This window comes from Pseudopipra pipra, chromosome 9 (genome assembly GCF_036250125.1).
Source record: "Pseudopipra pipra isolate bDixPip1 chromosome 9, bDixPip1.hap1, whole genome shotgun sequence".
Lineage (NCBI taxonomy): Eukaryota > Metazoa > Chordata > Aves > Passeriformes > Pipridae > Pseudopipra > Pseudopipra pipra.
The window spans coordinates 28,740,706-28,758,939 of NC_087557.1; the positions used below are offsets into that span (position 1 = coordinate 28,740,706).

Sequence of the window (18,234 nt, forward strand, 5' to 3'; positions counted from 1 at the left end):
TTTTTTTCCCCCAACTGTAAAGCAGAACAACTCTTCCAGCAACTTCACCAAAAATATCTGCCAACAGAGGGATAAATTAGCAACCAAAGAGTTTGGAAAAAGCTATTTAACTTTTTCAAATAGAAGACCATGTCTTACTCATTTCACGTTGCTTCTGAAGTTGGGCTTTTCTTTCTTCTATCCTGCAGAATCTATTTTGAATGGATAAGAACCAAGTTGCTTCCAAAGGAGGAGGATCTTTTAACACTGTAATAATATTAAAGGGATGGGAAACATGATAGTTCGAAGTTCTGCTATGTTAAAGCTCTCAGACCTAGTCATCCCTTGCAGTTGTGCCATATGCATGATCTGAAGGACTTGTTGTAATCTACTCTGCTTAAAACTCATGCTTCTCTTCATATTAGTTTGTTTGGGTTCATTTTGGATGTATGGCAAGGGGATTCTTTTCCATTACCTGGCTTTCCCAGATTCAAGGTTTTTTGCACAAAAAATGGTATTTAATATTACAGAAGAGCTTTGGAAAAGACTCTAGATTTCTCCACTTGTGGGATGAAGTATTTATTTAATCTGGTATTTAGAAAATTATATTTTACACTGGATAGCTCTAGTGCTATGAGCACATTCTTGGGACGCAGCCAGACTTCTTGGTTCCTCCACTACATTTACAAATGCACAGAGGACATCTTTGATTAATACTGGTTTTATCCAAGGCATTGAAGTCCATTTTCTTGTAAATCTTCTGTATTAGTGTGCTTTAATAGTTAGCCAGAAATGTGAACAGAACTGTCCTGGCTGATGAGTAATAAACTGTAGCTGCTTAAAGAAAAGACACCTGAGTCAGCAGGGACTGGAATGGGACCTCAGGCACACGAAAGCATCATCGTGTGTGATTCGGGAGAGAGAGAAGTTCCTCTGGCAGTAGTGAGCTGTTATCACTGACTCCTGCCAACAGCAGAGGGTGGAGCTGCGCATGTGAGGCTCCTGCTGCGGGGACAGGGGTGGTGGCACAGCCCACGGGGGTGACACCCTGACGGGCAAGACCTTTTCCACTGAGCCCTGTCTGGAGATGGATCCCTGTCCCGTTCCATGAACCCAGTCATACTGTCTTCTTGGGAACGTGTCCTACTCTTCTGTTTCCCCTGGAAGAGGCAGTGCTGAAAAAAATGCGCCATTCATTTTGTCTGAATTAACCTTTTAAAAATTTGTCTGTATATTTATATAACAAGTGCAGGTCAAGGAAAGGCAAAAGCAATTGGTGCTTTAATGGCAGAAAACCTATCTGATTTGAATGTGTGACTCTTTCACAGTTCATGTTAGGAACTTCTAGTGACCCAATATTTATTTATTTATTTGTTTGTTTATTTATTTATTAACAAGTCTGAAGCTGATATGGGTATAAAACTGTTTCAGCTGAGTCTGTCAAGCTGAAGAGTTAATATTGCTGTTGAGCTGCCATATTTTGATGCTGCAAGGTTGTACTGGATGGGAAGTTATGTATATATCAGTCTTTTTTCCTTGTCATCAATTTTTTAATTTTTTTTTTTTTTAAGCAGCTCTCTGGTGATTTATGATGTTTTCACTAGAGTGGTTTCCTGTCCTTGGACCAAACTTTTCACATGCAAACACTACTGCAAGACATTTCTTTTCAATCGGGTGTGTGTTTTAATTCTGGTGATAGTGACCTTCACACACAAGGTATTGACTGTCCCCTTTATAGGAATGATCCTTCAAGCCCCGTCTCGCTGGCCTCACATTATGTGATTGCCTTTTCATTCACACAGTGCTTCAAGGTGCGATGGTTGTAATAAGCTTCATGCTACCTCTGATGGCTGTATCGAGTTGAAGGAGATGTAGTCAGGCTGCATCTTTGTTTTGCACGAGCTGCATCTCTCATAAGAACACTTTGCTTGTTTTAGCATTGCTAGGAGCACCCACCCACTCGTTTTAACTGAAGGCAGTGATTTTGTTGTCTGTACTTCCTGAAACTTCCCTCTGTGTATTTATTCTTTGGTGGTTTTGTATATAATTATAATCTGTGTACTTCAGTTACATCACTGTTTAATTCAGTTTGTCTGACAGTAGCTTTGCATTATTTTCTTGGGTAGTTCTGAGGAAATTTGCCTGGTGTAGTACATGGACAAAGGTTCATATTGCATTTAACTGTTTAAAATTTGTGTACTTATGTCTTTTTCTCTATACCTAGTATTGTCTTTGCTTTGCAAACAAGGCACTGCATTAATTTTATTCATGCAAAATGTTATCTTCCAGCCACTGATCCCTGTTGCTCCCTGCTTCAAAACGGTGCATTATTTCCTTTACTACAGTTAGTGCAAATGACCCTTAATAGTAACCATTGCTTTACTACCTTGGGTATTTTTCTTCCTGATTCCCACACACCTTTGTATTAAGTTCATCTGTGTTTTCTACGTGTGCATTTGTTTTTTGCTTGCTTTTTTACTTTCTGAAGTATTGGATGAATGGCCTCTAAGCCTGTACCACACGTCATCTCTGTTTGGATGTGATCTTGCTCACTAGTTTTGCATGTATCTGTATTAATAGAGTTCCTGAGCATTCTTATATGTTTCCTATATTTGTATTTCCCCTTATTAATCTATTGCACTTTAGTTTATCTTTTTAAGATTTTCTAATAGCAGGACTTGGCCATTTCACACAGCTTGGCAACCAAACAATCTGCTTATTCTCCAAATCCATTATCATGCTTTGTTGGTATATGATGGAAATTGTGGATTGAAAACGCTTCTAGAATTCTGTATAGGTCCTCCTAGTTTATGCTGAAAAATCCAAATGCTGTTTGTAGCCTGTGGCAGTAGTTGCCCATTACAGATGATAATGTGACTGCTCCTATTTGAGTTCTCTCTCTATGGCTTCACTGCAATTTTCATTGTGATCAGAAGGGTTTCCAATTTCTAACTAAATACTTTTCAGGTCTGTCTGCTCAGACTCTGGTCCATTTTCATGATCAGTTTCTTCTTTGTGTGTGGGTGCAGGAGGGAGATTCAGTATTTCTAGCTTCTGATATCAGGTATCTGAAGGAGCTAATTCCTTTCTTTCACCAAGTTCACTGGAGGAGAATAAATGGGGATGGAGCCAAGGAGTCTAACTTGAGCTTTTTTGCTTTTCTGTTTGTGTTTTCCCATCTCAGCAAGCACTTTTAAAATGCAGAGCTTTCTAGATGTTGCCTCACATGTAAATACGCCATAAAATCACCTCTTGGGTAGCAGTATAATCATAAAACAGCAAGCTTGGGAAATTATTATCTTTTCTGTTGGGTTTGGCAGGTTTTGTTTGTGTGGGTGTTTTGAGGGTTTTGGGGGGGGTTGTTGTTTTTTTAGTTAACTCGTCTGAAATGAGTTGGACAGAGATTGGTTACCTAATTAACGAACATTTGTATAATCCTCAGAGACTTGTGAATGAAAAACTTAATTGAACTGCAAAATTGATGGTAGTGATGCCCATCTTGGTTCACACTCAGCTTTATTGTTGCAGCTGCACATTGAGTGGTTTCCCCTCCTGCCCTGTACTTGAGCACTTTCTTCTCTGCACTCAGTAGTATCAACAGATGCATTTTTTGAAAGAGCATAAATACCTTGCTTGGTTAGATCAATTGTCTTTGTAGCCCATCAGTCTGTTCCAATAGCTGCAGCACTCCCTTGTAATCCCCAGCATACACCCTCATTGACTTTGAGATGCTGGAGATACATTCCTGCCTCTTTATTATCTGTTGATGGACAGATTTTGCAAGAATTTTAGAATTTCCTCTCCTTTTGCTGTAAGATGTATTGGTTGAAGCTTATTGAACTCCTTTACTATCTGTTAGCCTTGAACCTGCTCTTGAATGATCTGCCTTCTTTTGCATTTGGTATAATTTGCAGTGCTCACTTATTTATGACCATTGAGTATTTTAGAAGTGAAATCTTCTTCTGCTCTTTCACTTATCGATCTAATACTGATATCCCAACTCGAAAATATTGATCCTAATTCCACAGAACTGCTGGATCATGTTGTGCATATGCTAATCTCCAGGAAGGTCCAAGGTTTCCCCAGCAATTCACCTGAGTGTGAAGCTGGAGGCTGTTCTGGTGTCTGTGTCCACAGGGTCCCAGGCAGGGGACCTGCCTTGCCTGTCCTTGCCCTGTTGCCTGTTCCTTGCCCTGTTGCCTGTTCCTTGCCCTGACCCTGTCCTTGCCCTGTTGCCTGTTCCTTGTTTTCAGTAGTTCCCAGGCTCTGTGCCTTCTCTGTGCTCCACCCAGAACTCTCACAAATTTCAGATTCAGCTCTTCCTGAGGCTGAAGGCTGAGGTGACCCTATGGATTACAGAAGATGTTCTTTAAAGATCCTCATGCCCAGCTGAATGAGGGTGAGGCATCTTCCACAATGACTGCAAGTAACAACAGACAGCTTTGTCTGGAGGATGTGGTGCCAAGGGTGTGTTCCATGTGCAGAGACCCTGCTCATAGTGCAGCCAGGGGGGAGGACACTGCATCTCTGCCTTTCTATACTAAACCTGTGGTGGTTTGAAACCCTCAGAAATCTAATTTCTAAGTTTAAGCCTCCCCTCCCACAATTTGTCTTAGTGTGAGAGGGAAAAGTGATGGCATGGACTTGATATCCTCCTCACCTCATGTGGAGAGCTGGGAGGGACTTAGCACCATCAGTGTTGACACGGACTCCGGTTGTGTGAGAGTTTTCAGACAAAACACAACTACTCAGTATTGGGGGAAGGGCAAAGTATTTACAAAGGTTTATTTACAAATATATACATATAGGTAACAACTTAGCTATCACCTCTACTATGAAATAATATATTTACATTAGATCAAATTTCTCTTTTTTCTTCGAGTCCAAGAAGAAAAAGAGAAAAGTCCTCTTACTACTACCTTAGATAAGTCTCTCCTTCCTTCCAAAAAGAGTCCAGGAGAAAAGGAAGAGAAGTCCTGCTGCCTGATTCCTGTTGTTTCCCTCGGAGAGGGCAGAGTCTTTATAGGTCCTCCTCCACTTGTGGTCATAGGCAGAAATGGGAACAGAAGAGATGTTGTTTTTACTAAAAACTTGCTTTGTAACCTTTGGCTTTTCTTGCAATTTTAGTTAGTCATTTCTAAAAATAATTTCCTATCCTTGTAATTAAGCTCTCACCTTAGAGCTCACCTCAGAGATGTGTTTCCTTTTTTTGTTAAAAAGAATTGGGTGAATTATGCTGTAATTTTCATCTTGGCAGTATCCTCAAAGAATCTCAATTGATCAGAGATGAAGTTTTTTTCTCCTTCTGGAAATACATCAAATTTGTTTTAATCAAGCAAATTAAGTTTCGTTGTTCCTCTTTTTGATCTTAAGAGAGCACTTTCCCTTAACTCAAGTTTGTCTAAACTCTGTGGTTCCCTGGAGCATATACATTAGTTTCTGTGTTAGAATTACACTTGTCACTAACTCTAGGAATCTTCTTTGGCCTGAATCTGTTTATACAAAAAGTCTCTTCAGAATTCTATGAGTGATCCAGGTACCATGACTTTGTGCCCTTTTAGATAGGTATCCCCCTAATTTTAAATAATACCTTCAGTAGTGGGTTAGAAATAAACTGGAATTGTCTTTTTTCTCACTGAAGATACTTGCTTTAACCTAAGCTTTTTAAGTAAATAGCTGTGTTTTGTAAAGATGTCATAGCTAAAAAGCATTGTTGATTGTGGCTGCAAAATTTAGACTTAGGTGCAAGCATGTAAATGTCATTCATAATTCTGGATTTCCCCCACTACATGTACTACATGACGTATTGTATTTTAAAGATGATATTGTAATGTTCTGACTTATAAGGTGAAGCTCTCTACTAATTTCATTGTCCATCTAAACTGAGGTGGTGGTAAAAACCTTAGAACCTTAAGAAGCTGATTAAGGACAAGAACCTCTTAGTCTTCAAATAAAGAGCAAGGAGAGCAGTATTTGCTTCAGGAAGCTTAAAAGCAAACTTAATATGCATAAGTCTGTTAAAAATGGATTTAAACTGTAAAGTCTTAGAAAAATTCTCTTCAAAATTTGTATAAACATTGTGCTCCTATGAAAAATATTTTCCAAAGAGGAGGAGCTGGTTTTTTTGGGGGTTTTTTTGGTTGGTTGGTTTGGGTTTGGTTTGCTTTGGTTTTGGTTGATAGAGAAAAAAAAAATCACTTTATGCCTACTAAATAATACTCTCTGGACTGAATCACTTGATCCTGTCCAAGCATTTAATATTGAAGACACTATTTTCAGGTTTGATCTGCATCTTGCTCATGTTGTCAGAAGTCAGATGCTGTCACATTCCAGTGCATGCAGGCAAAGGCAGACTTGGGGCTGTACAAAAGCCATTGTATGCAACCTTGAGAACTGCCATTTTGGGTGGTTTTTTTGTTAAAATTTCTGTGAATAAAGACAGTCTCTGAAATTCTGACAGCAGAAGAGCCAAAGGGAGGGTAAGTGTAGCTGTAATCATCTTACTACAATTGGAAGCTGCAATGCTCTGTTTCATCCTAATTATTGCTGGTGGGGGCACGGTCATTAGAGGGTGATATTTTTTGGTATTTGACCTCTGTGTAAAGGCAGAGCAAGGAATGGCAGAATGGGGAGTACTGGAAAGAAAAGGAAGATGTTTAATTTGATTTCTATCAGACAAGGCTTTGCAGGACTGAAAGCTGTGTGGAGTCTTGAAGGCAATGGAGAGATGTTCAGATGAACTGAAGGTGGTAATGGAGGGAGTCACCTGCCAGGGGGTTTTCAAAGGAAAAGCTGGGGTGAACATTGCAAGGAGAGGACAAAGCTGAGTTCTGCAGGGTCTAACAGTAGCTTCTTTTTCACTTGGATGGAAGTAAATTAAAAGCTTTGGGGAAAAGAGAAGATAAATTTGGCAGCAGCTCTTTGGGGGCATCCGAAATGAATAAATTTTTAGCAGCTGCGTGAAGGAAAAGTCATCAAAACTGAAATAGTAGAGGCCCAAATTAGTTTGTACTGATGTGCACACAGCACAAGAATGTGCTTTGGAAATATTATATAGAAAGTAGCTTCGGGACACTGAAGCTTTCCTTCTTGAGAGGGAAGAGTCAAGGATGACCCCCCGACTGTGGGCCCAAGTATTACAACTGCAGTGACTGTTTGCAGAAATATTCTGCAGTATCAGCCAAGATCTACTGATTATTTCTCACACATGTACCGTGGATTCAGAGAGCAAGATGAGCAAATCCTTGTTTTTCTTCTCAGCAGAAATGTCAGGGAACAAACATTGGCTACCTTTACCAGAATTTCTGCTAGCTAAAATAAAAAGCAGTGCTTTAAGGGGAATTGGAAAGCTCTGTAACCTAACTAAAAGGGAATGTCAGTGTTGTTTTTTTTAAAATAAGACTTATTTTATAATTATTATATGTACCTGTATAGCAGTTTCATTTTTTTCAAAATTACACGTAACAAAGTTGAAAATTGTGTTCAAACTCACATTATTCTGGTTGTACATTTTATTATCCTTCCATTTTCCTCTGCTACTATTCCCATTGCAAACAAAGAGATTATATTAATTCATTGGTGGTATGTAACAGGTATTCAGGGTATGGAAGCTAGAGGTAATCCTAGAACTGGTTTGTAGATCATAATAACTTTATTATTTCAACCAGTTTGTGTACAATAAAGGTCAATATTACACTAGACAACGATGCTTAAATTTTCTTCAAAGTTTAAAAAAAGTATGTAGTGCTTTTTCATCAATTAGCAGCAGGAGAGCAAATTATAGTTGTATTAAACTGTGCTTGCTATATAAATCACAAATCTTGTTAGCAAAAAATTAACATCATAACTGGTAATTTAAAAACTGCCTTTAGCTCTGAATAAGGATTGGCTGTAGACATATTTTAATGGTATTGAAGAAGTAAAAATAGATCTCTCTAGAATGAGCCTTTCTGGTGGTAGTGAAATTAATGATCTGCTCTTTTATGAAGTGGTAGTGTCTGTCTTAGTTGGGAAATGGTAATGTGCTAAAGACTGGCTATCTTTTCCTTGATTCATGGCCCTGATTCTAGATTTAAAAAAAAAAAAACCAACCCAAAATCTCTTTTTTTAATAATGAAAAGAAGGGGTTGTATCACCAAAGGACATAGACATCCGCTTTTCTCACTTTTGTTGGCTATTCAGGTGCAGATACATGAAAACTGCATGACTTCTCAGATGAGGATTAATAATAAGGAAGTCAAGGAGAGATTTTTTTTTTTTCTCCTCCAGCATATCAAATATGTTTGGGATGTATCTGAGACAACAGACAAATTGCTCAGTTGCACGCTCCAAGACTTTACTCCTGCTGGCTAATGAAGTAGAACGAGACACAGAAGAAAAATACCCCTTTCTCATTGGTTTGCTGTATCTCATTAATTATCTCGTACTTTCTTTCAGCGTATTGACAACCTCAAAATGCAGCCCATGCAAACAGTAAAATGTGGTTTGCAATGTATGTTGGGCTTGGGTTTTGGTTTTGGTTTGGTTTTTTTTGGTTTTTTCTTTGCCCTGAGAGGGCAGGACAGTAGTGTTATGCATGTCATTAATCCAAATTAAAGGCAATCCACTTTACTGAAGACATTCCCCTTCTATATTCCCTTTGTGGTTATACTCAGCCTTATTTTCTTGCTGGCCTCATGTCCATCCTCTTTACAATAGATGGAAAATACTAGATGAAGAACACCTTAATCTTCAAAAATATTATTTTAGTGTGAGTCTTAGCATGTTGTATCCTCTCTTATCCTGGGACTTAGCTGAGACAATTCATGCTCATATATTTTGAGGTCTTCAAAAGCAGTTTAGTACTATCCTCCCTCACTGCTGCTGGTAGCTTTGGTCTGAGATACATACGTTGTGCAAGTATTTTGTTGCTCTTCCGTAATTACTACTAATTACTAATTACTACTTAGAGAATCTTCCCAATTTGTTGCAGTTAGGCTTGATCAAAGACTGATAAAAACAGACATTATGGCTGGACACTTGTGTTTATTAATCTCTGAGAGCTTAGAGGACTGAATTAGAAGAGAAGAACACATAATGGTTGGGTGCGATGCAAAAGAATAAACCAAATAATTCCCACAACCTCTTTAATTTTTTAGATACTTTCCATTTGGTTTTAACAGATGTGTTGGTCTCTGGTTCTTCAAGCTATTTCACATTCTGTTTATACATTTTTAATGTTTCTGTAAGCCACAATGTGTAGACATTAGATACAAAATTGAAATTCTTGTTCTGGATGTTTTAGAGGAAGAATCCCTATTTTTCATGTCTCTCTTTGCTGTTTTCACTTTACCTGCTTGTTTAGTCATTTGGAAGGTGTTTAAGGCAGGCTTTGGAGGGATGAAGGAAGTTGAACATCACAGTAACTTGGACCTTTTTTATTTTGTCAGCAATAAAGAGGTCCATAACACAGACTATTCCTGCTGGCATTTCTGGGGTTTACTATGGGACAACAAAAGGAAAAAAAAATCTCCCAGATACTTCATTAATACTAGACAGCCATAGTGTGTTGCACCACATGTATGGTATTCCAGAGCAGAAACTATATTCGTAATTCCTTTGAGGAACTCATCACACAGAGCTACACTATTTGCAGCATGTTCTTTTTTACTTTCTTTGGGGGTTTTTTGTTTGTTTATGTTTTTTTCAATTATCATTATTGCTATTTTTATTTTTTTTTAGCAGAGTTGTCTTTATGTGGTGTGTGGCACTTTGTTGGGGGTTTTTTTGGTTGTTTATTTATTTTAACTTAGACTAGCTAAAGGGGAACGTGGATCAGAGATGGTTGAATAAGTTGAATAAAATGATTTGAGAGCTGCTAGAAGACATGGAGGAAGTGAGTGACTTGTGCTTCTTTTTTCATCTGTTCACACAAGATATGTGTGTTTTTTCACACATATGATTTCTTTTGAATTTATAGTTAAATTTACTGGCAGCATTAGCCACAAGAATAAGTTGGCCTCAGAGATCATCAGTGTTATGACACTGTTATTTATGATCCCACATTAAGAAACTGAGGCAGGAAAGTTTTAAAGGATACTGCCAAGGACAGACTGGCATTGGCAGTTTTTGGTTACTGATCTGCAACTTGGGCTCATTTTCCCTTCTGAAGGACTCCTGGGTGGAAATCACCCACTGATCCTTTGTTTAAAAAACCCACATTTAATTCTACTGAAGGTTAATAAAGCCTTTTCTATTTGCTGGGTCTAACAAACAAAAAAAAAAAAAAAGGAAAAAGAAAGAAAAGAAGGCATAACAGATGACTTTATTGGTGCACATATATTATAGTTGCTTTGACATTTATGTTTTCCCTGCTGATAGATGAATGATTTCTGTGGAAGTAAATCAATTGCACCAAAACCAGTAGCACAAAGCACCAGGGTCTCCCTGGTCTAAAACAACAGAGGGTTTGAAATATTTTTTGAAATATGATTTAAGACATTTCTCTTCTGGAAGAATCTGTTGGAGTTTTTTGGTCTTAAAATACATGTGACAGTTTTGTAACTTGGTGTTTAGTGTAAACATTTATTCAAATTTCAAGGAGCTGCCGACCTTACTTCTGAGCAGGAAATTAAGACATTCACTGATTTCTTCCCAGACATTTAATGTTCCCTTCCTTTTTAATTCACCCAATATTATTCTGCCTGCCTCTGAATATTGTAATCCAAACTTCACTTCAACATGCAGTCAAACTATTGTAACTTCTTACAGTGTTCTTCTGCTAACAGATAGCAATCATTTGTTATTCTTACCAAAGCTGATTTCTTAAGTAATGCATATTTTAAAGTATTTTCTTGCAATCACTTATAAAACAAACAGTCAAATCATGTAGAAAGAATATTCTAAGAATCATAAAGTTCTGAGAAATAATTAGGTAATTCAGTGATTAATTTCATGTTTGGGAGTCAGGAAAAAACATTACTGTGTATTATGACAGAGTCTGTAGGAAAGGTATTTAAAGAGGTTTTGAAAAACCTATACCAGCAGTTTTGATGAAAAATTTTGCTTTCACACCACAATTTGAATAGCAAAACATTTACTTGGTTTCACTGGCTCCCTGTGGATTCTCAAATGATTATTCCATCTTCCCTAACTGCGAAGCAACATGAAATACTATTATTATAACAGTCTACTGTTACAAAATAGCAGTGACTAATACGTAAACTGAACTATACAGTGAATTTATAGAATACATGGATCTTAAATCCATAAGCTCGATGTGGCCTTTGGGGAATCTGCCCTTTAACACAATAGTGGAATTAAATCGTGTGAATAAAAGTACCTAAAGCTCTGAGGTTCTTCTTCCTCTGCCCTGACCCGGGTGCTGAATTTGGAATAGATCTTATCAGACTGCTAAAATATTTCTGGTTTGGGAAGGTCTGTACTGAACACTGGGATTCAGTTGCTTCACCTGCTGCAATCCAGGTGTCTGATGGCATTTCCCGTGTTCTGGGACAGGGGGACATGCCCACTGGTGGGCATGACACAGCTTTCTTGGGCAGCCAGCAGGAGAGCAAGGCTTTGAAATGGTGGTGGGCACGTGTGTTTAGGTAGCTGATGTTCAACTGTTTTGTCTGGAGCATTTGCCAGAACAGAGACTGCAAATGGAAAATAGCTGACCGAAAAATCAAAGCTGATCAGTCAGCTTTGGTATGGTTGTAACAAGAGGCAGTGCTGATCTGAGAAGATGAAAAACAGATTTTGATGTCTTCTGTGGAGTGGGAATGAAAAGGGCACAAGAACAAAGAAGGGCCTTTAATAATTGTTTTCAAAAGAGGCATTTTCCTCACAGAAGCAGCTTTTTGTTACCTTTCCTTAAGGTTTCCCCTATTGAAACGTAGCTATGGGAAGGGAAATGCATAGAAATCAGGAGGAGTTTTGCTGATTTCAAGGAAGAAAGCTTTGATCCCTATATATAAACTATCTGCCTCGAATGAAGAAGTCTGTCCCTTGCTCTAACTTGTGTGCCCTCGTGAGGTATCTTTGTTGCATCTGTTCCCATAAAACTGAAGGCTGTCACATGAGACGTTTATATCTTTCTCTTTACAGAACTGACATCTCTATGACACTTTTTTTTCAGATAATATTTGTTCTGGCACCTTTTTGGTCTGCTTTTTCCCCAATGTGTGCTGGTTTGGGGCACTGAATGGCTAATTTCTCTGTTCCAGAGGTGGCTGGATTTCAATATGTAAGAGTGTAGTCTCTGAAGCAGTTGGGGTAAAGATAAATAAATCATAAATTAATGTATATTATTCATGTTGTTTTCTATGAAGACTGCTCAATGATGCAAAGCTTTACTAGTGAGAATCTTCAGTGGTGAGGATTATGAAAATATCTGAACATCCATCTTACACATTTAAATACAGGTTTTTAAACATCTATTTTCCACACTGGCTAAATGTTACCAATCGGGGAAGTGACACAAAAGAATGATTCTTAAGCTAATGCTCTTTGCAGTTTTCCTGTTGCATTCTGTACCACAGAAATTTCCTCTAAACAAGTGCTGCAGCTTTCAAAAAATCTTGTTTACAGCCACATTATTTTGCAAATTAACCTTCTGCAAACTCTTGTTGTCTCCTTAAAAGCAATGGCAATGCAGTTTTTTCCTGTGGCCCATTGTTGTGAGTGTGACCTCACTGGGAGCCCTAAGGGAGTTTCTGAAGGGATCTGACACCAAAAGCAAGGAGCTGCCTTGTGTTGTTACTGTTATTCACAACCTTTAATTCAAAGGCTTTGCAATAAGGAAGTGATACCATCAGCTCAAGCAGCATTTTGCTTATTCCCTCCTTAGAAGTGTTGTTGACCCGTGGGGAAACTATGGGGTGACCAGGCAGTTGCAATACAACATCCTGAAAGGCCAGAGTAGTAAAACATGTTGCTAAATGTCAATGAATACATTTAGGCACTGGGATGCAGAAAAGGTACCTTGTTTTTCAAGACTCAGATTGAAGAGAACAGAAAGCACACATAGATCAATGGAGGACACTTCTTAAAAATGTATATGTCTGTAAATCCTTTAAAATGTCTTTTGGAGGACTGGAAGGAGATAGTAATTAATTTTGCATTGACTGCTTGTAAAATATACACAATTAAGGGAGTGTCTTCAGCCCCCAGGTGATTAAGACTGAGGAACTGGAAGAGGTGGGAACACAGGGCCATTCTCCTATCACCACTGGCATGAGCAGAATGTGTGTGTGGTGTCTGTGTCAACACAGAGCTTGTGAGAGGAAATTACCAGTTACAGAACTGGAGCACAGTTCCATTTTTACTGAAACCTCCCAGGGGATTATATTTATTTATTTTTATTATAAATAAAAATTAATATAAATAAAAATATTTATTTATATTTAATATATTCTGCCTCCTAAGGGATGAGCACGGGATTATGGATATGAGACAGTTTTATTCATTGAACAATAACAGAAATAGTCTTCCATTCTTACTCTGGATTCAATAAAAGGAATTATTTTGTGTATCATTTGATGCCCAAAACATGCTATGTACAATGGTAAAAATAACTAGCAGTCAAAGATCTTATAATGATGACAGATCTTGACACAGTAGGTAAGAATAGCTCCAGGAGAAGAGAAAATAGCAGAGAATAAGGTTTTCAGACTACTCATTGGTGCATAAATTTTTTTTTCAGGGTAGTAGGATGAACAGTTTGTATGTTAGGCAGTGAATTGAGCCTTGGTATTTTAATGAGGTCCAGACTCTCTCAAAGTTTGACAGAGGAAGAGCCAAAGTTCTGCTTCTGCTATTTTTGGATCAGTATCAGTAGTGCAACATCCCAGTTAAAGGCAAGACTAACTTCCAACAATGCTGCTTCTTCATTAGTAAAAACGAGTTTGCAGTTTCACAGAAGTGAATGTCAGCCAAGTTTTGTTGGTCAAGGTCTTAAATGTTAGTTTCTCAGTTCTAACTCTTTCTTAGATCCATGAATGTCACGCCAACTTCGTTCTCAAACTCTCATTTTTTTCTTCTTGATTTTTTTCCAGGGAGCACACTTGAATAGGAACAGATGGCACCTGATACTGTCAAACATGAGGGCTTTTCTATAAGTGATTTATAGCTGTGGCTCTTTCTGTATTTTGAACGTGCAGCTTTGCAATTTAGATATTATATAGATTAAGTCCTTTACCTCAGGATCCGCAGCTTGACTGCACTGTCCTTAAACCAGTGTGTGGGTTTGTGCAAGGATACAGTTGCTTGTCTGAAGTTAAAAAGTTTGTTGCTGTACATTGCTTCTGTTTCAGCAGAAGGGAACATCATATGTCATGTAACACATAGGTGAATATTTAATTTGTTTTGGTTTATGCTGTTTTCACAGCTTTTGTAATATTTTCACAATTTAATTTCACCTTTACTGTCTGAAGTCATGTGGCTCAGTAACAGTTGTGCCTGCACTAAATGGCTGAGTTAAAAGGCAGTATTAATGCTTGGGCAACTCACAGGGGTATATGCACGTGTTCTTCTATTTGGATTGCATTAAATGAGTTTTCAGAACCATATGGCAACGTTACCTTAACTATTCTTTCTGAAAGAGTCTAACTGTTGCAGCCTTCTGTTCTAATTAGTTACATCTTCTGAGCTTTACCAATTCACTGGAAAAACTCCGTGCTTAATATTGCTTAAATTTTACCCAAATGCATTTTGTTCTTGCGGGTGTATTTTAATACTGTGTGTGTGAAATGCAGATCGCTTTGTAGTTACTCGCTTTACTTTTAATATCTCCCCAGACAGTACATCACTATTTTGAAACAGTTTCCGTTGTTTATTACAGTCAGAAGTATTTCTGCTAAATTGCTGGGATTCGATAGGTTGTAGAAGCCATAAAAATATCCTTCCTTTGAAACAAGAAGGAAATTTCGTGGCAGAACTGTGAAATGTATTTGCTGTGTCCATTCCAATCCCCTGGGGACAGGGGAGAGTGGAACACATGGGTTTCAAATGGCCCATCATTTCCAGATGTCTGAATATTCTTCCAGAATACATTCTTCTTAGAGGACTTCATGTTACATAAAGGATTTGCCATCTATTTAACTACTTTTTAAAAATGGTCAAATCATTCTCGCTACAGGAGTAAATTATAAGAGGGTGTTTCAGACTTTTCTTATGCCTTTCCACCTTTGCCTTGCGATGGCAAACACAGCAGCATGTTCTCCGCCACCTCTCCTGCTGTTTGCACTTCTCATTAGTGGTGCAGTTTGCACTGTTCACTGTATTAAAGGTGGAACTGCACCACGTGTAAATTTTAACTTGCATCTTAAGCAGCAGTATCAAATTGATTGGCTTTGTTACCCGAAACAGTTCAGAAAATGGGAGAAGCACTAAAAGTTAGTTAGCACGAACATAAGAAGATTGCTGGCTGTTTCTTTCTTTTTGTTTTAGAAATTGGTAGGCTTTTTGTGTTTGTGTGTAGAAAAGAAGAAAATACCTTCCATAGACCTTTTCATCAGTAAAAACAAGAACTCCATTCTCTTGTTCCCAAAGGCACTGTGCAAGTAAGAATAATATAAGCTGTAATATCAAATCAATCACATTTACATTTCAAAAGCATCCTTTGTAAAAATGCCCCAGAGGGCTGAATTCACCTAATAAAAACACAAATAAAATAAAATATTTAACAAGCTGTATCAAGCACAGGTAGGTTGTGCAGGTTTTGGAAGCTTGATCTTAACAACGATCAATAAAAATTTTAAATTTTTTTCAATGAACATTTTTAAAATCCAGTGTCTGTAGGTAGGGACCAAAGCATAGAAACTCACAGTGCTAGGAATCCATAATATTGTCACAGAGTAAAGCCACTGAGACTAAACAGAGATATTGGCCTGAACATGAGAGAAAAAATGTGGGTGTGAAACTCCACAACGCTGCACTGAAGAGCAGTTTTGCCTGAGGAAAAAAAAAAAAAAAAGAGCTTTTTAAAATGATTGTTTGATATAGAACTAAAGTTGTAGGATCAGACACTCAAAATTCAAACATTTTCTTAAATTTATTCCCAGATTTTCATAACTGGGTTGTACTTTCACTTATGCTTTGAAAGGAAATGAATGAACAATGGAGATTTATGTTTAAAAAGGCAAGGACAGGTGGCCTTGGATGGCCTTTGATCCAAGGACATTTTAAACTGGCCTTTTGCCATAAACATTTTCATGTTATCGCTTTTCTTTAGCACCAAAAAGGTTCCATTTAAAGGGTTTAAAACAGGGCAGACCCACACACTCGTGTATAATGTTACTGTCTCTCCTTAGCTTCTTCAGAGCCTTTTGGGTTGCTCTCCAGGCTACTTTATTTAAAGTTTTTTTTTCTTTTTAGTTTGGAATGCAGTATTTTTGCCCTTTATTTTTACTAATAGATATTGTTCTGAATTGGACTAAAACTGTTGCTGCCAATGGGGAGGCAGTAGTTGCCCTTCATCTGGGAATACCGTCATGAAACAGAGATGCTCTTTTACGGAACAGATGGTAGAGTGATAGCAGCTTCCACTTCAAACATGAGCAAGCACGGGGTGCATGTGGGCAGAAGGTTTCATTGCATGTGATTTTATGAAGCTTTGGATATATAGGCAAGAGAAGGTAGATGGAGTACTGGAGCAGTGAGAGGGGCTGTGTTTAAAGCATCGAGTGTAGTCACAAAATCCTTGGCAGTCAAGTTCAGAGGAAAAGCCAAAAAATCCTTCTGGACTAAATGTCAGCTAGAAAGAAGTTTCATACTGTGTGAGTAAAGAAAATATCTCCTTTCACTTTAATTTGTGTTGCATTCAAAGCAAATCCGGGGGTTTGGGGTTGTGGTGTTTGGGGTTTTTTGGGTTGTTTAGATTTGGAATTTTTTTTGGTTGATTGGAGGGGTTGTTGGTTTTCTTTGCTTCTTTGTTGTGGTTTCTGTGTTTTCGGACGGAATTGCTTGAGGTACTTGTTTCTATCATAAATTTCTCATCCTAATGAAAATCAGCTGCAGGACTCCTGAGTTGGCTAATGAATTCTGTCAAAAAGGATTATCAGAAACATGATACAGTTAATTTTTCTATCATGTCTCATGGTCGCTGTAAACAAAAAATCTTTCTCCATTGAAGCATTTTGGTTTCTGATAATAGGTAATGTATTTATGTAAAATACCCTAGTGGTCTCCTCTGAGTTGTGCTGGCCCATGATAAGCCCTGGACTCTCTGGCTGTATGCACATGGTGCCACCAGAACTTGCTTTATGGTGGCCAGTGTGGAACAGATATTGCACCAGTGACAGGAGTCTGAGCACTTTCCTTGTGACCTGATGCAGACATTGAAACACCTTCACATTGACTCATTTGCCTTGTGGACATATCGCTGTCTAACCCTCCTAATGAATCCCTCTGTTCTGAAAGCAACAAGATCAGACACTAATAGATTATCTGAAATGAGTTTCTTAATGAGTAAAAAGTAATTCCATCAGTAGTGGAATTCATACAAGCTGGTTGCCTCAGGATGAGAATCTTATGTCTTGGTATGCTTCCTTCCCTCCTTCCACCTCACAATATCTCTTGGTTTTCTGGCTGCTTCCTCATTGCCTTTAGAAAATAGCATCTCATTGCCATACCTTTGACTTTTTTCCTTGGTGTTGTCTAGTTGTTTTCCTTAGGAGCAGGGCTTTCTCAAATCAGTGCTATGATAGATCCTGAGCTCCAGGAGCCCTGGGTGCCTGGCTAGTCTGTGTGCATGTGAGTGTAGGTAACTTTTGAGTATACCCTCAGAAGATTTTAACTTGGAAGGAAGTCTGACTTTTGAATTTGGTGAATAGGCAGGCACATTATAGATATCCCTGATGAGTTAGAACAGCAGGCTAAAAATAACAAATGAGAGAGAAGATGCTGGAAAAATATCAAAATACTGCTCACCACTTCTAGTGGCCCTTCAGCTCAGTCTCACATGTTAGTGCAGACTCAATCAATTCCTATTTGTTTCATGCAAGTATTAAGAGGAAATGGCCTCAAGTTGCACCAGGGGAGGTTTAGATTGGATATGTGGAAAAATTTCTTCACCGACACGGTTGTCAGGCACTGGAACAGGCTGCCCAGGGAAGTGGTGGAGTCGCCATCTCTGGAGGTGGTTAAAAGACATGTGGATGTGGCACTTGGGGCATGGTTTAGTGGTGAATTTGGCAGTGTTAGATTGATGGTTGAACCTGATGATCCTAAAGATCTTTTCCAACCTTAACAATTCTATGGTTCTGTTCACCAACT

At 38.3% G+C, this 18,234-nt stretch overlaps 1 protein-coding gene across 2 annotated transcripts in view; it reads left to right on the forward strand.

Annotated features, from left to right (window-relative positions):
- Positions 1–18,234, forward strand: part of ST6GALNAC3 (ST6 N-acetylgalactosaminide alpha-2,6-sialyltransferase 3) — a 218,203-nt gene that overhangs the window by 45,275 nt on the left and 154,694 nt on the right. Inside the window, exon 1 of one of the 2 annotated variants that reach the window (XM_064665570.1) lies at positions 16,629–16,736. The exons of the other annotated variant lie outside the window; for it this stretch is intronic. The gene's annotated coding sequence lies outside the window, so the exon portion shown is untranslated. Of the gene's footprint in view, positions 1–16,628; positions 16,737–18,234 lie in introns of those variants that run through there. 2 annotated transcript variants of the gene reach the window in all.